Source organism: Drosophila kikkawai, chromosome 2L, assembly GCF_030179895.1.
Source record: "Drosophila kikkawai strain 14028-0561.14 chromosome 2L, DkikHiC1v2, whole genome shotgun sequence".
In the NCBI taxonomy this organism is placed as follows: Eukaryota; Metazoa; Arthropoda; class Insecta; order Diptera; family Drosophilidae; genus Drosophila; species Drosophila kikkawai.
The window spans coordinates 16,244,674-16,266,672 of record NC_091728.1 but is presented as its reverse complement, the minus strand read 5'-3'; positions in this window follow the sequence as shown (position 1 = coordinate 16,266,672).

The following is a 21,999-nucleotide window of genomic DNA, read 5'->3' as shown; positions in this document are numbered from 1 at the left end:
CACACGCACACACGCCGGGCGAGCAAAATGTATCCAATATATGTGGAAAAGCGAGCTGTCCCTTTGCTCTGTGTGTGTTCGTGTTCGTGTACGATGTGTGTTTGCCTACGTGTCCGGGAACTTTAATTTCATTCAGACAGAAACACACATGCCAGCATAGTTCATCCATTTGTTCTTAGATTCCCATTCCGAGACCGCACATTTCCCTCCAATTTTAGACGAGTTGCAAAGTTTTCGTCTTGCCTCGGCGGTAGGAAGCAGAATAAATGAAAAGTAATAGGAATTGCTCGAGTTCTTGCATACATTATTCTACGTAAAATCAGCAAAACTTTTTCGTAATTAAATTCTGCCACTCCCGCAACATTGTTTTCCCTCCCACCCTCTCTCTTTCCCCCTCTGTGTATTAATTAATTATGAAAATATTCACAGAGCGATTGTTGTGGCTTCTCGTGGCAACAACCTGCAGCAAATGCAGGTCCGAAATGCAATTGTATTTCCCCTTTGTTTCTGTATTTGTGAATCACTCATCAAATGATTTGGAAAATGTGATAATTGCACGCATGGCCGATAATGGATAATGGACGGGTCCATATGGGCGTTGTGGCTTGCAGGATAGCAAATGTGCAGCAGACAGAAACCTCGGGTAGATTGGGTAATTACGGCGTGCATATCCTTTGACGGTTTGATTTATCGGTCTAAACAGGAATCGAGGGAGTAATTACCAATGCAGATGTGTCCTTATTTTGGGTTTAGATTTTGTAATAAGTCACTTTAATTTGCTTTTAATTAGGCAAGGAAGTGAGTATTGATTGTATTGATGTATTGTTTGCTTAACTCAAGGGGTTTATTTGAATTTTATAATAAAGATCTCGGCTTATCATGCTTTTAATGCCAGGGAAAAATATTTATTTAAATGAAGTTTAATAATTAGCGATAAAATTATTCTGGACTTAAACTCTTTTTAATATAAATACAAATTTTTTAATATTTTATTGTTTGAATTCTCTTCGAATTTTTTACCAACTCTTTAAAGTATATGTATCTCAAGTCATAAACAATAATTACCTCTGCCAAAACACCTGTGATCCAGCAGGAACATAAATTTTAATAAAACAAGTGTTTTATGACCATAAATTCAGTGACATTTTAAAAGAGGAATACTGTGCGAAATATATATTTTTTAGTTACCTAAATTGTTTGGAATACTGTGCAAAATATATTTTTTTTTTAATTATCTAAATTGTCTAACAAAGAGTATATTAAATTTAACAATGTACAAATATAACTCCAGTTGTAAAGTTCTGAAACAGATCCTTTTGTCCCTATATTTCCTGTCTTTCAGCAATCACTTTGCTGTAACCCAACAAAAGCTCATTGCAATCCTTGACTGACTTTGATCCCCCAATAGGCACATAGGCAGGGCGCCCTCCCCAATGATTACCACTTCCTTAGGCCACATGTGGCAATTGAATTCATGTGGCCTAAGCTGGCGCATAATATGCGAAAGTCAAGCCTCAATTCCTGGCTGCCTGCCGCCCGCCCGCTTTCAGCCTATCGATTGGCGCATAAAATGCAAATTAAATTGTCGGAACATTTGGTATTACAGCAGCCAAAGCTCTCAGCCAATGAGCTTAGCCAAAAGTCTGGCAAACAAATTTACAATGCTAAGCTCATGTGAGGCGGGTTGAGGGGGGAGCCAAAAATACAGATGAACGGGGAACCGGGTTGCGATTCGTGGAATTAATTTAAGTTAATTGATTTTTCTGCCAGGAGCTTTGCACGTGCAAGACTTTTCCGCACTCCGACAGGCAGATAGATACACGGAATCGATGGGGGGAAACGGAAATGGAGACGCAGGACGAAGGACTATAGGACTCTAGGCTGGGGCGGAAATTGACAACTGCCTCGAGTGTTGAGTTGTAAGGGAAATACATTTCCATGCCCCATTCAGAGGCACTCTAGCTCTAGGCCCTCCATTGAGACATCATCATCTCATGTGTGTGTATGTCAGATGGCCTGACAGGTGGACGTGGACGACGATGACTCCTTCTAGGAGTTCCTCCCCCAATTTACCATTTTCCGTTTTGCGTTTTCCCCATTTTCCAGCTGCCACAGATAGGGCCTATAAATAGCCCAACCAGCAACGAGCTCTGCGTTCGTTGGTAGCTCGCCTGAGGTACAAGTATTATTAACGCCGAATTAATCAATTGCCCAGCGATTCGAGTTTGCCTTCACATTGTTATTTTTAAGCATTTCAAAGGCTGCACTCGCAGAAAACACACACAGCTGCCATCCTTCCTGGGAACAGGAGCAGCTCCTCCCTGTCTAATGAGCCGTAAAGTGGTGTGAATGCATGGAGTCCTTTGATGGGGCCAACGGATGGGAGGAAAATGTGAAAAAATTCTCGTGGCAAAAATATTGATTGAATTGGTTAAACGTTGGTTAGGGTAAAGGTGTTAAATATGCCTCACATTCTCTATGTTTCTGCATTTCTCAGGGTTTAACATGTTTATTGACATATATTTCCCTGCAGAAAATTAATAATTTATTCATATTTCTAAAGGATAATTTCTCTTTGTGGTATTTTCTCTTTGATTATGATTAAATGACACCTTAAGGATATATAATCCTATAATTAGTTTGTGACTTTTTCCCTGTAGCTCAAGCCTCATGTCAATGTAATTTTTCCTTGTCTCTAAAAACCATTTTCCTTTGAGATTTAAAGGACAAGAAAACACTATAGGGGAGACCTGTTTCTTAACTCGCTAAAAATAGCCTTTACTGTAGGTACTTTACCAGCCTCAGAGTCAGGAATAAACATTAAAAATTGCGTAAAAATATGAATCAATGGCGAAACACAAAAGCAAAGCCAATCTACCTTCCTGTTTTCTCTCTCTTTTTTTTGGTTAAGGCCCTGGCAGAAAGTAAAATTGAATGGTGAAGTGAGGGTCGCACTAAAGTCATAAAAGTCGCGTGGACCAAATTAGAAGGAATTCTCTGCTGTTTGTGAAGGCAAGCCAGAGGAAGGAATGCTTCTCCGGAGTCCTACTCCGCCTCCTTCCTGGTCCCGCTCCCGGTATTTTATGTGCACAACAATTTTAAATGACTTTGAGGAGGCGACCCGGGGCACACACACGCACACCAGATACACACACACATTCGGCCAGGAGCAGCAGCCGAAAGTAACAGATAAGATTAGACGCCCAAGCCAGTGACAACAGGCGTCGTCAAGATGGCGCTCCACGCCCACATTGCGTATGCGCGCTCCAACACACTGCTAGAAAAAGTCGTGATTTAAGCTATAAAATGTAATTAAATAATAAACTAGAGTTTTATCTTTCGTTTCTCTTCTGTAGCTAATTTTGAAGGTTTAACAATGATTTCTATTTTATTAATTTGTTTTTATTGGGCTTACAAATCAGCATATTAAGTTTCAAACTTCATAAATGTGGTAAAGTAATCTAAGTCACAGAATTCGTAATTTAATATGAAATATATAATTTTAAATTTATAGTTTTAGTTGTTAGTAATTTCTCTCAGTGCCAGCCGTAAGCGAGTCAAGGTTAAGCTCCAAAATCGCTCGAAACGAAACGAACCTCGGCCATCAAAGGCAGCAGCAATGTTTTTTCCTTATTTTCCTTTTTGCGCCTTTTTCCTTTAGCGCGCTTTTCCTTTTTCTTCTGCTCCTTCGGATATATTTTCTTCTTTTTTTTGCTTTTTTTATGTAGCCGTTTCTGTTTTGTTTCGGATGCTGCGCGTGGCGGGGAAAACAGCTGGCTGGCTCGTAATGATTACGAGACTTTTATGGCACAGCGAACAGAGGCGCTGCACAAAGCCCCCGAAAAGGGTCCTTCCCTCCTAACAAATAAGAAGGCGAAGGCGGCAACATTCTGTACCTGGCTGCCGCCCACTCCTCCCCACCTAAAGCACCACCCCGCACTCTATCATTCGCACATCGTTGGCCAAAGTTCGGAAGCGTTTATTGGAAGGTCCCCCCGTCCGCTTTGGCAGATGGAATAAAGTTAAGCGATTATGAGCACCGCCTAGAAGTAGGCAACTTTTTTTGTGAGACGAAGGCGTGGGTGTATTAAAATAAATACATGTCATAAAAAGTAATGTACGAAATGTAAAATAAAACGTTTAGGCCTCGGCCTCCAAACTTGAAATGCTAAATTCACGTCAAATCGAATCGCTCAGCTCAGGTGAAGGGAATTTAATGGGGGCTTTCATGGATTGCATGTGGATAGTTGACTGCCTGCCTTCGCCTTCATCCTTATTGTTTTTTAGGCAGGATTTATGGCTCAAACTCGTGCTTACAGTGGTGTCGCTAGAGGTTTGTTTTCGCCTGCCATTCTATTTCGCATTTAGTCTCCCGTAAATCTGGCGCCACCTTGCTGTCCTGTCTATTGCCAGAATTGTGTCTTGCGACCCTCCATCGTCATCATCATCCTCCCATGCCTCCTCGGGTTTCGACGCTTTTAGGTTGCGTGCAAAAATAGCCGAAAATAAAAATATGAATGAGAAAATGTTTGTGCAGAGGCGCATAAATCAAAGGAACACAAACACCATAACAGACAATCGGGGATCGATTAATAGTAGCTTTAAGAAAATGAAAAAATCAGAAGTAAGGTTTTCTTGGGTGAAAAGAAAATATTCGGTATTGTATAAATTATAGTTGATAAAATTTGGCTTTTAAATTAAGTAAAAAATTGAATTGAAGTTCCTAGATGTCAGTGGAAATTTTTAAAAAGATTCACATCTTTAGCCACAGTTCTCAGCTCTACAAACTCAACCACAACTGTAAACACTATTTTGTGTGGGTGTTCTGGTATATTGTACTTGATGGCTTTGCATTTGCCAAACTATTTAAATATTATTCCAAATGAAGGGCACAGCCGAAGCTGAAGCAGTGCCTCATATCCGATTCTACACCCGAAGCCGCAAACCGACCGAAGCCCAAGGTCCTTCTGTTCGAAGTGCGTTGTTATCATTCGGATATTTGCATAGGGCTTACAAACACTCGTCGGCCGCATATATATACGAGTATATATACGTACAGACTACTGGCATCGGGAGCCATCGGTGTGATGAGAAGGCATTAAAATCCAACCTTGAGAATGCCAGACACGTATTCGCATTTCCCCGCAGCAGCCACAGAGGCACAGAAATATATAGGCAAACGCATAATGACAGACATCTTCGGGACGAGGCTTTAAATTCGGTTGTTTAAGGAGATTCGGTTTGAAATGGTTTTGCGGTTTGGTTTTTCAGTGCTGAACTGGAATGCCTAACCCTTTGCCACGAAGGCCCCTTCAATTTAACGTTTGAGTGGGTTTTCATTAGTTGGGATTAGCCGATAATGTTCCGTGTCCTGGAGTAAGCACCCTGCCATAATTCGGGCATATCGAAGACCCAAGTTCAATATTTCAGCTCACTAAGTTAAAAAAGGGTTCGAAGAATGCATAATACAGTATCTTATCTTATGTGTTTAAACCTTAAAATACTTTCCCTTATTTGTAGTTAAAAAATAAAAATAACCCAAAGTGCTGTTCCTCCCAAACAAAACAGCAATTTCAAAGTTACTTTTATGTTGTCGTCTGCTCCTTTGAGATCCCAGATCCCATAGCGTGGCTAATCAATGCTCAGGGAAGGCAAGGAAGAAGGAGCAAGCTCTCCTCTCCTCCCATCTTTAAAAAAGCTCGCGAGCCGCGTCCTTGGCCAGAGTTGCCAGCTACTTTTCGGAGGCACTTCACCTTTACACCGGGTTTTTCAGTTTTCTCGGGTTTTCCAGCGCACTCTCGGCGCGTTTCTCCAGTGCGGTGCCAACTATCAGTGTTGAGTGAAAATCGCTGATGCATGGCATGGAGGAAGACGGAGGAGAGTAGCAGGAGAAGGTGGTGGCATGGAGGTGGAGATGGTGCCCCAAGCGAACGAGGGAAAATACATTTTTCCACTGAAATAGCAGCTAAAAGGTTGTGTTCGTGACCTTTGCCAGGCGTTTTATGGTTGTCTCCAGCGTTCGGGTCCTGCGATTGCTTGCCTTGCTGATTTGGCAGCAGCCTGGCAAGGACTCCTCCTGCTAGTTAGAAAAGCCCTCGCACTCTGCAAAACGTGCCACAGCTTAGACACTCTCCTGCCACGCACAATTCCTTTGTCAGACCACTCCTTTGGCTGGTACAGTGGAGCCTGCCCAAGTCCTGAGAAGATTTTGCTTCTTTCTGATATCAAAACTTGGTAAAATATAACTTGATTTCTCTTCTTTTTTGAGAAGTAGTATATATTTCCTTATATATTTTCTCAAATGTAAGTATAATATAAGCAAGGACACGCTTTTGGTAACCTGCTTTCCCACTGTCCCACTGAGGATGTTCTTTGCCATTTTGCTCGCTGACTTGCCTGCGGCTGCTTGAACCAGCTATTGCAGCAGCTTCTACGTTGCGTATACGCAGAGTTGCGGGCAAAATATAAAGTGACAAATTCGCCCAGGTTGTCAGAGACAGCATTCAGCCTTTGACCTTTATAAATAAGAATTATGCCAGGTGGAACTTGATATAAGAAAAGCAACCGTTTGCTAGGGCAATCATAAGCAGGAAATAAGATAAATTGGAATAAAATGCAACTAGCTATAAATTTCTATCTATAAAGAATAACAAAATCCGTTATGTTATAATTTTCAAAATAATTTAATTTATCAGAAAAGCAACTTAAATAACTTTTGATGACATTTAAACATTCAGGTTCGAAATATTTTATTTGTACTCTATTCTATGCTCTCTCTTTGTGTCCTTTGGCAATCAGCTCAATAATTCATCGTCCTGTTCAAATTTCGTTCTCCTTTTATTTTTTGGCTGACAAACTTTTGGCGAATCGAAATTGGTTTTTGTTTAAATTTATTGCGAGTTCAGGGTCCAATTAGGAGACACTCCGAAAATCCTTGGCCCCTACATCGAAACCTGAAATTGCATTTCCTAATTGATGTCGAGCTCCCAGCTCTCAGCTCCCAGTGTCGAATAGTCGACGCATGTTGACCGGCTTTACTGATGGCTGATTGATTCGGGCTCAATTGGGTCCGGACAAGGCAAGCAAGGCCTAAGGGAATGTCCTGTGTGACATCCTGTGCCTGCCCTTCGTTATCCCTATGCTGGACTTCGCATTGTTCCGTTTGCTGCTGCTGCTGATGGTGGTGTCACCTCGGACTTAGGCACACATGATTGCCCGAGAAGTGAGGCGCCTCTTGGGCCATTAATGGCTTTTTCCCGCCTCCAGTCACTCCTCTTTATCCTCTTCGGGGCTTTGCTCTCTTTGCTCTCACTCTTACTCTCGCTTTTACGGCCTTCACGCGACGGGATCCTGGTTATGACTGGGCTCTGGTCCTGGTAATTGATATTAAGACAAAACGAGCCTAATGGGATGCCGCAAACAAACAAATGTACCGAGTGGATTTATTTTTAGCCTGCACAAAACTTTCTGCCTCCGCTGTGGCAATAAGTTTTTATGATCTCGTGAAATTACAAAATATGAAAACGAATAAAGAGGCTCCAAGAAAAAGAGACTCAAGTCTGGGTGAAGTAATAAAGTCGGTCTCTTGGGGTCTTATATATACTATACTTGCTAACCGATAATCAGACCATCGCATAAATAACCTTTGGCCTGCAGACCGCACGAAATCTTTGCGTAAATCAATCTCAGGATCAGGGAAATGAGAGTAACCCTTAAAACCCTAAGGCGACCGGCATAATTCACAGAAATCAATTTGCGGCAAACAAAAATCGTCCCAAATAAATCACACAGAGCGAGTAGAGACGCTGCAGTAAACTGCTTACATAAAATTAAACAGAATGAAAAACCTTAAAGCTTGCCAAACAGGAAGGACACAGTAGGAGAGTAAGTTGGCGGTGGCAGGAGGAGAGTGAAAGGAAACGGAAAAAGTTGCGAATAAATGGAATTATATCCTTGGCAATGGCTGCACTCGAGCAGAAATGATCAACTGCTGCAGGCAGGCAGGACGATGAAGGCTCAAGGTAAGTCAAATGAGGCTGAGGCTGGGCAAGACCGAAAGGAGCTGATACACTAAGGGAAAATTCAACCAATTGGTCAAGGATTTTTAAATTATTATTAGCTTATACTACATTTGAAGAGACAGTTATTTATGTGTAAGAATTATTTATTTTATTTTTCTATTTTCAAATTTTAAAAAGCAAAACGTACCTCCATTTTCCCTCTCTGTACAGCCAAACGGATATCCTTCTGCAGCATGCAAACGCATTGGCAGCCTGGATTGCAGCCTCAGGACATGAAAAGTGAAAAGCAGGAGCCCATGCGAGTGACTCCTCCATGACGATGCATCTCTGGCAGCTGCGGTCTGGTCTGTGCAGGATTTAAGCCTTTTCAGTGACTGCTCTTGCTGCTGGTCTGGTCTGGGCCGATAAAACGCTTGACTGCCTGCCGCCGAAGGGGCAAAGTTGAGGCAATTTATGCAGGGGGATCGGAGTCCAAGTCCCAAGTCCCAATGGCCGCCACACGCTAATGAAGCAGACCCAGGCCCAGGCCGCAGGCCAACCCCTAATCCTTGACACGTGTTGCCCAACAAAGACAGCGGGCCAACGGGGCAGGCAAGGAGCAGCAGAAGGGCTCAAACAGACTGCGAGGCATTTGAAATGCGTTCCCACAATTATGGAAATGTTATAAATAACCGAAGAATACCACAAAACCGAAGGTCAAATGCCCTTCAAACCGAATAAAACTGAAGAGAGAGTTCGAGACCATTGAGGGAATTAGCTGTTGATTAAGCCCCTACAAGTGTTCTTGAAAGCTAATCCAGAGAACAGTGAATGAGTGCTTGAAAGGGTATTCAATTTCCTAGAATTTATGAAAGAAAACTGTGGTTGTTAAGTAGAGCGTTATTAAATAAAAAATACTCTAACAAATATATATATTGAGTCGCAGGTTTTAAAAGAGGTGGTTTAAAATCTCTAAAAGTCTCTACAAATTTTAGAAAATATATCCCTTTAAAGGTCACACAGTTACCCCTTGGAGAGAGAGTACATAAAAAGGCAACAAAGTTTGGGCCACCGCCTCCAAAAACAGGGAAAAACAGAGGACGAAATAATGGTCAGCAGACGCGACGCAAAAGAAAAACACAGACGAAAGGAATGAGGAAATCCTGCCAGAAATCCAGGAATGTAAGGAAACAAATAAAACAATAAGAGATGAAAACTCACGAAAACAAATGACAAATGAAAGACAAGGAAATCTTTCAGAGGAAGTGGAGGCTTAATAAGGCAAAGGATTCCGGAGATATATGCAAATTGCTGGACACATTCCCCGTACTGTCCTTTGCTTAATTGGATTTCCAAGTCAATTTTAAGGCAACATCATTGAATTTGCAGTCGTCGAAGCGCTCTTGAGTCAATTTGCCGAATCATTTGCAATCTCAAATCGCTAAATTGGCCACATTTCTCTCTCTTATTTTCTCTTTCTCTCTGTTGACCCTCTCTGCTGCTGACTGACTGTGCTGCCAACTGGCCATATATCTTGGCCATGATTGCTTTTCAATATTCCAAGGCGAGCGAATAGTTTGGATGTTTGGCATTTGCCAAAATTCCCCCTCCTCTGTTGTCTTCGAGGGGGAAAGAAGTTCAAGGACAATTATGCGCGCCATCGAAAAGGGGAGGGAAAAGGGCCATACATTCCCTTCGTTTGTGGTTCTCATTTTCCCATTTCCATTTCCATGGCCCTGACGTTTTATCAAAAAACGCTCAAATGCGTCGCAGCCCGAAAGTAGGCATCGCCGGTCGCGTGGGAGGAGTTCGCGCTGTGTGCCAAAAATAAAAGGCGAATGAATGACGCATATTACATGAAAACACTCGCTATAAATGGCCAAAATGAGGCTGCAATACCCCCTGCCCGCCCATTCAAAGCGGGGGCGTGGCGTAAACAAGCAGCAGCTCGTTTGGTGCGGAAATGCAGCTGACGGGGTAATATAAAGATGGCCAACAAAATGCGGGAAAGACGAGTGAAATGCGTACTCAAAGGATGGCCAGCCAGCAAGGCGGGGTCGGTATTTTCCATTAGTATTCGTGGAAAAGCCACCACAAAAAAATATAAAAAAAATAAAGAAAAAGGCGTTGGTAACTGCTTTTAAGAGCTCAAAAATAGAGAAGATTAAAGTCTAGCAATTTGTTGCAGAGTCTAAAAAAATCATAAAACAAATTAAGGGCTTTAAAATGGATATGTTGACTTAAAGAAAATTAATATTATTTTATTATTATTATTATTTTGTAAGCTGTATTTTGAGTTATATTTACTTTAGGTGATTTCATAGTAACAATTTAAACATGGCACATTTGCTGTCAGTCAATAAAAAAACAATTTATTTTATTGTTATTATTTTAGTCATTATATAATTTAAAATAAAAGGAAACGGATGCTATTTCGTTATTTATTTGTAAGCAAATACAATTATTATTCATCATGCAATAAATAAATTAAAATTTTAATGAAATAAACGATGTAAAATAAATAATAGTATAATATTTATTTTATTTTATGAAAAGTTTATAATTATATTTGAAATATATTAAACAAAAAGATTAAATGCAATTTCTCAGTTTACGAATTTTCCTTAACAAAATATCCATTCCCTGTTTTTATCTTCATCTACAGATAAAATGCAAAAAGGGAGGACTATTTCTGGCGCTCAAATTAAATTAATAAACTCATCTAAAAAGAGGGAACATTTTCTGCGGCAGAGTTGGGCCATTAAGCGTTGCAACAAGCCATCAGCCAGCCACCGGGGAACGAACAAAAGGACGAAGTTTTCACTTTTTCGGCTGACCTGTCCTCGGCCCTGGATCCAACCCGCAAAAACCTCAGCAGTGTCCTGTAATATGGCTCTTAACCAGCAAACAGCAAGCAGATACCAAAATAAGTACACTGCTTAAATTACAAAAATGAAATAAGCAATACAAAGTAAAATAAAAATATATACTTTAATAATTAAATTGCTGTCTTTATGGGGTTTATGTAAATAGAAAGCCCTGACTATTTATGTTTAATAATGACTTTTTAAGCTCGAATTTTAAGAGAATCTAGGTAACAGATTTTTTATAGTATTAATTATTTAATTTACCAAGGATTTCATTATTAAACCAAATTTTTTGTGAGTCTTTATTTTTATAATTTCAGTGTACGAAAAACAGCAAACTACGGCAATAGCAGTAACACCATCACAAGCAGGACCAGGATCAGGAGGAGGCGCAGAACCAGCAACATCAACGGCGCGGCAAACTTGATGTTGACGACGTCAACGGGAAGTTTCAGCATCGCTGAATTTTTGCAGCTTCGACTTTGAGGGTTTTCGAGTCCGCTTGTTGCATGTTGCAATGTGTCAGCAGCAGCACGCCCACTTTTCCCGCCCACAGCCCTTACGCGAGCTGACTGCGTTTGACAACATTGCCGCCGCAGCCATTGACGTCATTGGAGTTAACCCTTGCCCAGGTACAGGTGGGCGTTTATCCATTTTCGGTATAGCAGGGCCAGTCCTGACAACGCCAGGTCAGGTCCAGGCCAGGACACAGTCAAAGCTGAAAAAACTCGCCGCCATCGAAGCGTGCCAGGGACACGGGAGACTATTTGCTATCCTCTCCACTCCACTTGTTCAATGCCTCTCCATATTCCCTCATAGTCGGTGTCAATCCCTTTCCCATGGGCTCGAATATGAAATAGAGTGCTTTTTCCCATTGCCGCGAGAGCAAAAACGACGGATGTTTGAGGGGAATTTAAACTGAAGCAGATAGGGCCCTGGAACAGCCTTCAACTACAATGGCTTAGAGATTGGCTGGCATTATTCTTGTTTTTTTGCACGAATGAAATAGCTTCCTGGAATTGTAAGAAAAGTCTTTTATTTAGCAAGCTAAATGGTAGTTCATTCCAAAATAAATACATATATTAAAAATAATAGAGATAAAAGCCAGACGGTCTAAGAATGTATAGCCTTGCAGTTCACAATTGGCTCAGGCTAGCGAATTTTAAATCGGCCATTCTGAACACATCATAGATCCTCTTCACTCTTTGCCCTCAATTAATTCCCATTTAGAAACACAAACTAAATTATTCAGCTTAATGAAATGAAATTTCGCATTCATAAACAAGACAAATATTCGGTTAAAACCGGAACAACTCGGTTCTTAGTTCGCTTTTCCATGTGCCATTGACCGAAAGAAATTCCAAGAGCGCATGAATGCTCACTTGCAGGTACAGATGCAGATACAAAGATACAGAGATACGCTGCAACCGATTATGTCATCGCATCAGTACGGACAGCAACAGCTGTGAGCGGCAGATACAATTGCATCTTGCTTTTGGCCATTTCGGGGGAAATTAGTCGTCGAAGAGCTAACCACTTCCTCCTCCACATGCAGCCGGGGTCCGAGAGCCCGGAGGACGCTGCACTTAGTTCCCAAAAAGCAAACCAAATTCGGCCACAAAAATTAATTTCCCCAAAAAGAGAGAGAAGGAAGGGCAGCGAAGTGCGGCGGAGGAGGGACAAGAAGTCATTTGCGTCAACCATCCATCCTGGCAGCTGACAGCAAATTCAATTTGTAAATTTTCATCTCATTGTTGCTCTCCGCTGGCCGAGAGTGTGTGTATGTGTGGGCCACAAATGGCTGCAGCTGTTGGCAACATCACAGCATCAAAGGCAGTGGCAGTGGCAGCGGCAGCGTAGGTACATACATCCTGGCATCCCAGCTTCCATCAAATGATATTCAATTCGAATTAGTGAATTAATGGGACTGCCTTTGAGGGGGTCAAAAAATCACAGAGAAAGTCATGGATATATTATATTGTTATACTAGATTGAGCAGAGAATATTACTAAAATTACATTTAGGGAATTTATGTCACAAAGTGAGATATTTTTATATGCGATCGATTATAATGAAACTATATATATTGATTTGGCATAGACCACATAATATTTATTATTTATAAAAGTGTAGGCTATATTATTAAAATTTTTAGAGGTGTTTTTTGTTTATTTTGGGTGGCTCATCATTAGATACTATCTGCCAGATACACCTAAAATACTCCTTATAATTTTAGATTTTTAACTAAATGAATAATCTTTTATAAATAAAATCTCTTCATATTTCCCAACTTGGTTTTACAGGGTATCAATTCATATTCAACTCGATTATAGGTTGAAGACAATATTTTATTTGCGTTTTTTGTTCGCACTTTTCATTTACCGGATTGACCTTGTAACAAATATTCGCAAATTGCACCAGCAACAGCAACAACAATAGCAACAACAGCAGCAAGAGCTGCATTGGACAACAACAAAGCCAAAAGCTGCACCACACAAAAAAAATACGAAACAAAAACAGAAAAAAAAACTGAAATAACCACACGACATGGCAGCGTCGTAGATACAAATGTATCTGCTAGCTTGCAGCTGTATTCGTATCTCGGTGCGAGTGTGTCTAGCTGGCGTTTTGTATCTGTCTAGCTGTCTGTGGGCGCTCGACAGGCGCTAGTTTTAATGCTTACATAAAGTGGCGTGCTGAAAGGCTGCACAAAAACACATACTAGCCCCGAATATAACAGAACCTGAACGGAGTCAAGACCGAGTGAAACTCTAAGGCGGCGGCGGGAAGATGATGGCGTGCCCAAGTCAGAGACTCGCTCGGATTCGCATTATTGCCATCAATTCAGATGGCAGACACGGGGCACAGCTATATATATATAAACATATATATATCTTAGCACGAGCCGCGTTTGATTGCTTGATTGAAATCTATGACAGTTTGAGAACCAGCCAGCCCCCGCGGCAGATTCATTGCGCGGGGCAATTTCGCGAATAATGTGGTTCAAGGTGCTCTCTCCGATTGGGAGCGCACAAATCGGAGGGAAAAATAAATCAAATCTAATAATAATTGCAATTGGATCGATGGGACAAATAAAACTTTGGCTATGGGGTGCAAAGAAACCATTATCCTGGTCTTAAACTTGAGCTAACTTAAATTCTTATAACATTTAGATGAATTATAAATCTCAGAACCCCAGCGAACCACTTCAATTCAAACCACTTAAGCATCAAGCTCGATTTGAACTCTCGTCCAGTCATTCACCCAACCGGGCGTATGGGTAATTTGTCTCAATTAATTAAGTATACGCAGCCATTGCAAAGCGATATGTAACATTTCTGCAACAGATAGCAGAAGCCACTGTGGAAGGAAAGAAAATGCCCAAGCGAAAGGGAAAATATACAAAAAATTTCAAGAGGAGATACATACTGCAGCCAGAAAATCTGAAAAGCGTCGCAGCCGGAGGTCGCCGTCGCTTTTCCCATTGAATTTTCCGCATGCCATTCTGACCTTTTGACTCTTGTTTTTGTTCCTCTGCCCAGAAACATCTGAAAACTGCAGTTCAGATGCATCTGAACGACTTGTCCGGGGCCGCCCAGAAATTCGCCATTAAGTGGCCACACTTGAGTGCCATTTGGAGCACAGTGGGTCCTCGTTAAGCGGAGACAGCGGCAATCACAACACTCAGCCAGATAAGCCTCCTGCTTGATTGGACGACTGCAGTTAATCAAAAAAAAATAAATAAAAAGCGGCCACGATTAGAGTTATCAAGAAAGACGGCGGATATTTCAGAGGGAAGACAGCAGCAACAGCTGCACGGTGAGTTATATATTCTATAAAGTATATATATATTTAGCCACCACCAGCCGGCACTCACCTTTTTGGTTATTACCCGCTCATTACCGGCTGTCACTACCCCCGCCGAGCAGCAGTTTCCATTGGCAATCACACCTCCAATTTCGCTTCGACTGACCACAAACATGAATGCTCTCAGCTCGTGTTTTTTTTTTTTTACGCACATCAAAGGGGTTAAGTTGAGGGGAAATGGGGAAATCGCCCATTCATAAAGCATTTCCCCGGCCATTTAAATTTGATTTCTGAACAGAGAACACTGCAAATTCATTTGCCGCACAATTTGATGTACGATTAAATTTTATTATTTCTATTTTTATGTGGCAACAACTAGCTGCCGTTCCGTAATTGTGAGCAATTTGTATTCACTTAGCATATGAGCACAATGGACACGCAGATTAGATTGCCGAGTGGAGCGGGATCTCGGCGAGGGGAATCCGAGCTGGAATCGCCTTCCGTGGGTGGGATACGCCATCGCGTCTCTTGTCACTCGCAGATGTGTTTGACAACATGCCCACTGTGCGTGTGCTCAAATCTGAACAATAAAATAAATTTGAGATATATAGATATGGATACAGATACACATATACAGCGAGTCTCTCAAGTCGACGTGAGCGTCATATTAATTTATGAGCGCCCAAAATATGCCAAAGGCCCAGACAAAAATTGACTAAGTGCAAAAAAAAGATATAAAGAATTAACAAAAATATAACAAAAAAGTAAAGAGCGAAGAGGGGAACAAAAAACAACTCAAAGTCGTCATCATAAATTCATGCACAAAGCAAGTGTGTTTTTGTAAATGTATCTGGCGAATGCGAGTACGCGTATCTGAGCCGAGCTCTGTCGCCATTTTTGGCGAGTTGCAAGCTACGCGTTTGCGTGTTGAAATACTGCTTTCAATTTTTGTGTCACTGCCCACAGAATTTGTACGAATCTCGATTTGGTTTCGGAATAGCATTGAGGAGTTTGCTCTCCAGTGGGCGTCCGTTTGGAATGTGGCAGAGACTTTCGGAAACTGCAGCCAGCTTTGGCAATTAATTCGCACAAAATTTATAGGCAGACGCTTTCCAAATAATAGTGCTCGGGATTAACCAAAATTAGAGCAAACTATCCAAACAAAATCCCAGAGATAAACACAACCAGACAGAGCCACGTAATGGATAAATAACATATATGCAAAAGAGCCAAGTGTGCTGCCAAAATAAAGCTAAGGAAAAGGGGGAATTTTTATCATACACTTGAACAGATCTAACTACAATTTAAAGAAATTATAATTTAAATTGTATTTTGTATATATTTCAATTTAAAGAATTTCGAAGATACTTTTTCAACTATATGTATCCATTCAAAAATGACTTTAAAATTCATTTAAAACACATTACATTTAAATTAATTAACTATGTGACTTATAAATAATAAAAATTATTTTATTATTATACATTTATAAAAATTTCTATTATATATTTTCCTTAGTTAATTAATTTATTTTTAAGTGCTGACCAAAGTAGCTTTGCTTTCGGGTTTTCGTTTCGTTTTAGGCAGTTCTCAGCGGCGCTACATTTAATCTAATCTTAAGCAACTAAATGGCATCATGCACAGCCACAAGCACACATGAGCATATATAAGCATACATATATATGTACATTTATTCCGTCTAAGATATGGTATGAGACTCTGTTTGTTGTGGGCGTCGTGGCTGGCCTGTTTTTGCTCCAGTTTCAAATTCAAATTTTGCGTTGGCCTTTGTTGAAAAGTGTTAAAATCAGTTTACAGCCACTGCCGGCTGGCTGACTGATTGGGTTTTAATTGAGAATAATCGCCAAGCGATTGTAGATTTAATTACAAGCAGCAGGCGCTGGGCGACCTTTGACATTTGTTCACCGAATCGAAATCAATGTTTGGTTTGAGCAAATACCAAGGAGCACGCGTCCTTTGTGGAATATACATATATAGTATATATACTATATATATAGTGGGAAATGAAATTTCTCCGCCCAAACGGGCTTCAGGAATTGGTTAAGCCCGTAACTGTGGTCGGTCCTTCAGTCACTTTACCGCATTTCAATTTCCGTTTTTTGTTTTACGGCTGAAAGCATCAATTTTCGTTTTATTGATTTCGATTTTTATTGTCAGCAACGAATACAGAAAATTGGGAAGGGGGTAGGGGGGGACTGAAACTGAAATGCAAATGGCTAACACACACACTCTTGTTGGGGAAAAAAACTTTTGTGAAACAAAAAGAAATTTACAAATAAATCCAATTAACGCCTTGGCTAAGATGCGTGGGGCCTTCTGTCGCGGCTAAATTCAATTTTTTCGACTGTTTTGCCACCTGAGAAATGGTCTACCTGATTTCCTCGCCACTTTTCTCACACTCATTTGCATTTTCCTTTCATTTGCTGCGCATTTTTGCTCGGAAATGATTGTCTCCCAGTTCCTCCCATGTCAGATTTTGCTTTTTTTTCGAGTATTTTGGATGGCAGCTCATTCTCAATAAAATGGGCTCCCTGTCGCGTCTTCCCCAGGGGGAAGTGCTACTCTCTGGGTAAGATTAGCGAGGCTGCCGAGCGCCAGAAGCGGCGCCTATCGCGACGGCTGTCGCTGCTCGTCGTTCGCCAAGAGATATGCAAATTCGGGATGTGCTTATTATCTGGCCATGGCCATTAGATAGCTCTGAAGCTGATAAATTGCAGTCAGAAATAATCAAAAAAGAAACGGAACTCGGTTGCCGCTTAATCGGTAAATGAAAGGGTATATTGGGATACGAGAAGTTTTGATTACCTTGAAAAGCTATACAGGGGAGCCTAAAAAATCGGTAAGAAGCTTAAATCAATTAACTTTATACTGATTATTTAGACATTTATTTATATAAAATACTTTACTTTTTGAGTATAAACTTTAAGATTACAATATAAAATACCCTCTTAGCACAGGGTATCTCCTAGTCAGAGCCCTCCCCTATAGAGTTCTGGTTTATTTGCGGTTATTATCTGCTCTTTTAGCTTCCTTGTGTGTTTATTCCACCTCGATCAATAAAGTTGGTCCATTGCATGGACCACTGGCTCCTTCTATACGGCGCCATTCATTGTTCGATTTTATGGCTGAGCTTATAATTTTTCGCTTTTCTTTTCTTTTTTTTTTTAGCACATTACGCATACGCCATGTTGTGGCCCATAAAATGTGGTAGCCATAAATAATTGCAACATTAATATTTATGCTTTATGCCATATGCAGGCACTAAAAACCACAAAATGAGTTCCAGACCAAAAAAAGCTACAATTACATTAATAAATTTCCAGGAATTATGAGAAAATATTAGGAAAAGCGTAGAAAATGCCTGAAAGATAATAAATCAACTTAAGATTGGGAAAAATATTTTTTATCCTGAAGCGAAGCGAAATGTTTTTAAATATTCTTTAACCATTTCTAGATCCTTTAAAACCTTTAACTCACTCTACACGCGCTTTTCCCTTACCTTATACCGTTCAAAAGGGGAGGGACACTAATGTACTATGTTTCAAGGACCGCGCACATGTACACACAAAAGGGATAACAACTGTCAGCTGGTCAAGGATTTCGAGGTGTGTTCTTTGGCTTTGGCTGATAGTTGAGTGACAGGTAAGCAGGGGTAGAGTGGTGTTAATAGGTGACAATGTGGGCGGTTTCTGGTTGGAAAAATATAACGCATACGCCCCGGTTGACCGGGCAAAGCTTATCGATATGCCATTTTCACATTTTACAGTGCAATCGCATCAGAATAATTGACTTAATTAAGTATTCGCATGCGGGAAGAGCTCACTCCCGCCTCTCTCTCTCTCTCTCCCCTGGCCCCCATTGATTTATCGTCGCTCCGCACAGGCCACGCACATTCGGAATGCCATTTTTCATCCGCACACCTTCCGCCTTACCAGCGAACCGTTGTTCCACCTTCCCACCTGGGCGAGAGCAATCGAATAAAACTGCAGGCGGCCAAAGTTGGGCTTTCGCTTCATTTGTTAGCCAAGTTCTTGGCACGGAAAATTGAAGCAGCTGCGGATGTGGATGTGGGATGGGAATGAGGATGTGGGATGCAGGATACGAAGTCTCCGTCGCAATCGGAGACTGCTGAGGCGGAAAGGAGGCCTGCCGAAGGTCATGAAAAAGCGCAGGCCAAGGCAATCGCTCACCACTCACCCGCTCATCCAACTGAATCCGGAGGCTTTCAAGCCTGAATAGTAATCGAGTGGCTCCCTCGCCCCCTTTCTACTCAGTTAGCCCAGTTAGCTTGACGGCTTTCGAGTCGGTTGTGTGTAATTAGTAAAGTTTGTGCCCCGAGTTACTCCCAAGCAGAGACGACGCCCTGTGGAAAGTTATTAAAATTCGCTCTTAATTTAAGCAGCGTCGAGCATATTGATAAAGGGCCATGAATAGGTTGGGCTGGATCAGCAAAAACTAATTCCCAGGGGGCACCAGACTGTCATAGAGTGAAACTGATCAATAAACATTCAAGGGAATAAATTAGAATTTTAATTTTTCTATAAACCATTAAGGAAAGTAATAAGGAATAGGTTATCTAATGGCTTTTATATATATTTATTGTTAATTGTAGAAAGCAATTAAATATATTGCATTATGATAACTATTATATATGTATTTATTTATAAATTTGTTATATAATTATAATATATTTCATATATAATTGGAATCGCTTCCTATGAATCAGTTATTTTGCATAAAAAAGTATAACTAATTAAGGTTAAGACTTCAGTAATTATTTACTCTCTTAGCTGTAGAAAATATCTTTTACGCTTAATTAATTCTTAATTTTTAAAAATGTGTAAATAAAATTTCCCAAATATTCTGTTTGGCAAAATATTTGGGTTATCATAAACAAATTTGTATTTCTCTCGGCAGGTTTCACACTAGAATGTTTGCTTATCATCATTCTGCTCTCTGCTGACCACAAAACTATCGCTCAATTGAGGCTTGTGTATTTATAAATTTTTGTATTTTGTATTTTGTCTATTTTTGTGTATGCGCCTCCTCTCGCTCCATTATTTTATTTATTTTCAACGCATATTTTGATGCCATTGACGCGTGCGGAGTGGCATGTTATTATTGTTATTCCTTTTTTTGTATTTCGAGGCTGTCGCTGCTGTTGACGCTGTCAATTTTAGTGTCGTTCATGCGGTTCAATGGGTTTAAACCATCTGACATATGCAAATGCAAATGGCCAAAGAAGGATGAGTCCAGTGGGAGGATGAGTTTAAATTTAATATGAAAATATATTTCAGTAGTTAAAGCTTTACTCTCTCACTCCCTCCTGTTTTTTTAATCTGAACTAATTTCCAGCCACGCGTCTGGCGTTTGCCAATCGTTTTTGGGGAATCTCTTTTGAAGCTAATTAACGGACACTCGGCGAACATGTTTCCCCGGCAATTGAACGAACGCCATGGGCCGTGAGCTCATCCACTCGACACTCGAAATGAAGACGCATTCCGCGGTAACAAAAATCCAAGTTACTCAATTAAAGCCAAGCGGAGCCGAGCAAATCAAATTAGGGGCAAACACGTTTACCGTTTTTTCACTCCACCCTGCTCCGCTCCTCTCCGGGAATCGACGCTGTCCCGCTGCTGTTAGCGGAGCGAGATCTCGGTCCGCGGCAATTATGGCGACACTCATACGCCGTGTGTGCCGTACGCGTTTATCTCAATTTGCGAAATACGCAGATACAATTAGATATAGGCCCACAGATAGTATATCCAGACAATGTGTGTGTGGGCCTATCGCGGCAGCCAGTCGCGTGTGTTAACATCGTTTCTAATTAAGGCCCTCGCCGCCGCTACCCTCTGCCAATTGGAACAGAATCAAGGGAGCGGAGCTGTTCTCCGTTTAGGGGTTAATGTACCTCCAATTAATTTTACACTTAGCCTTTACCTTACCTCGACTTGACTTGACTGGGATATGACCTCTTGATTGGACCAAAATAATGGCAAATTAATCGCCTCGCCTGTCATATTGCCTCGCATTAGGATCGATCCGAGGAGACCTAGCCCCAAAAACGCTTGGATTTCTCGGCTGTTAGCCCGACGGAGAGTAAACAATTGTAAATTGCTGAACGACATTTGTCTGCCTTCGCTCTGGTTCTTGTTTGTGGCCATAGCTGTCTGCCACGTTCCTTAATTACCTGACTTACCTGACCGCAACTCCTTCTCTTTCCCCCCATCCTTCTCTCGGTTTTACAGGGCAAATAATTATTTGCATTAACATTAACATTGGAGCATGACTATGCACTTTGCTGAACCCACAAGAATGTCTGACAGATAACAGGCAGAGAGGGGAAAAGAGGTCCTTAAATAGGTTGGTATTAAATATGATAAAAGATTAATTGATTGAAAAGGATTTTATCACTTTTAAATGGTTTATAAACTCACAAAAACTATTTATTTTTCTTTTTTTAATCAAACTCTCTATTTAGTTTTAATATTTACAAATAAATTGTTCCGGATTTGCACGCTGTAATTACCTATTTAAAGTGTAATTATTTACTTGGGGTTTCTACTAAAAAAACACATAAATACATTGAAAAAATGTTTACAAATAAAATTCAATGAATAAATTTTACTTTAACCTAAAAACTAGCTAACAAAGTGTTTTATTTGTATATATAATAAATATATTTTGGTTTCGCCTGCACACTTAATTTAATTTTCTGCAAATGAACAGCTGAAAAAAATATAGAATAAAAATGCCATTCAAAAACCACAAAGCTAATAATATAATATTCGTGATGTAATTGTAAATCAATTTTAAAAATCATCTGCAATCAAATATGTATAAATAATGTGCAAAACAAAAAATGCACAATATTTCACCGCAGAATGCAATCAATGAGAATTACCGCAATTTTCCTCTTTTCCACTAATATGAAAGTGAATTAAAATGTATTTTATCATTTAATGGCACTCAATAAAAACCAAAAGTGAGACGGAAAAAAAGAGCTGTGTGGCCCCGACATTTTTGGAGAGCGGCAGAAAGCCAATGCCACAAATGCCGTAACACTTGGTACTACCATAACCCACACATCAAGTTCCCAAGCTCGCCGTAACCCGTTTCCCGTACCCCGGCCAGCATTTCGCCTTTTGACTGACACCGACGCCCCCGCGTTAAAATCGGAGCAAAATAAACACACGTGTGAACATGAATTGAATGGCTGGCCAAGAGATGCGCTGCAGATACATCTACAGATACAGATACGAATAAATAGGAAGCCGCCGCAGATACATCCAAGCAAACAGTTG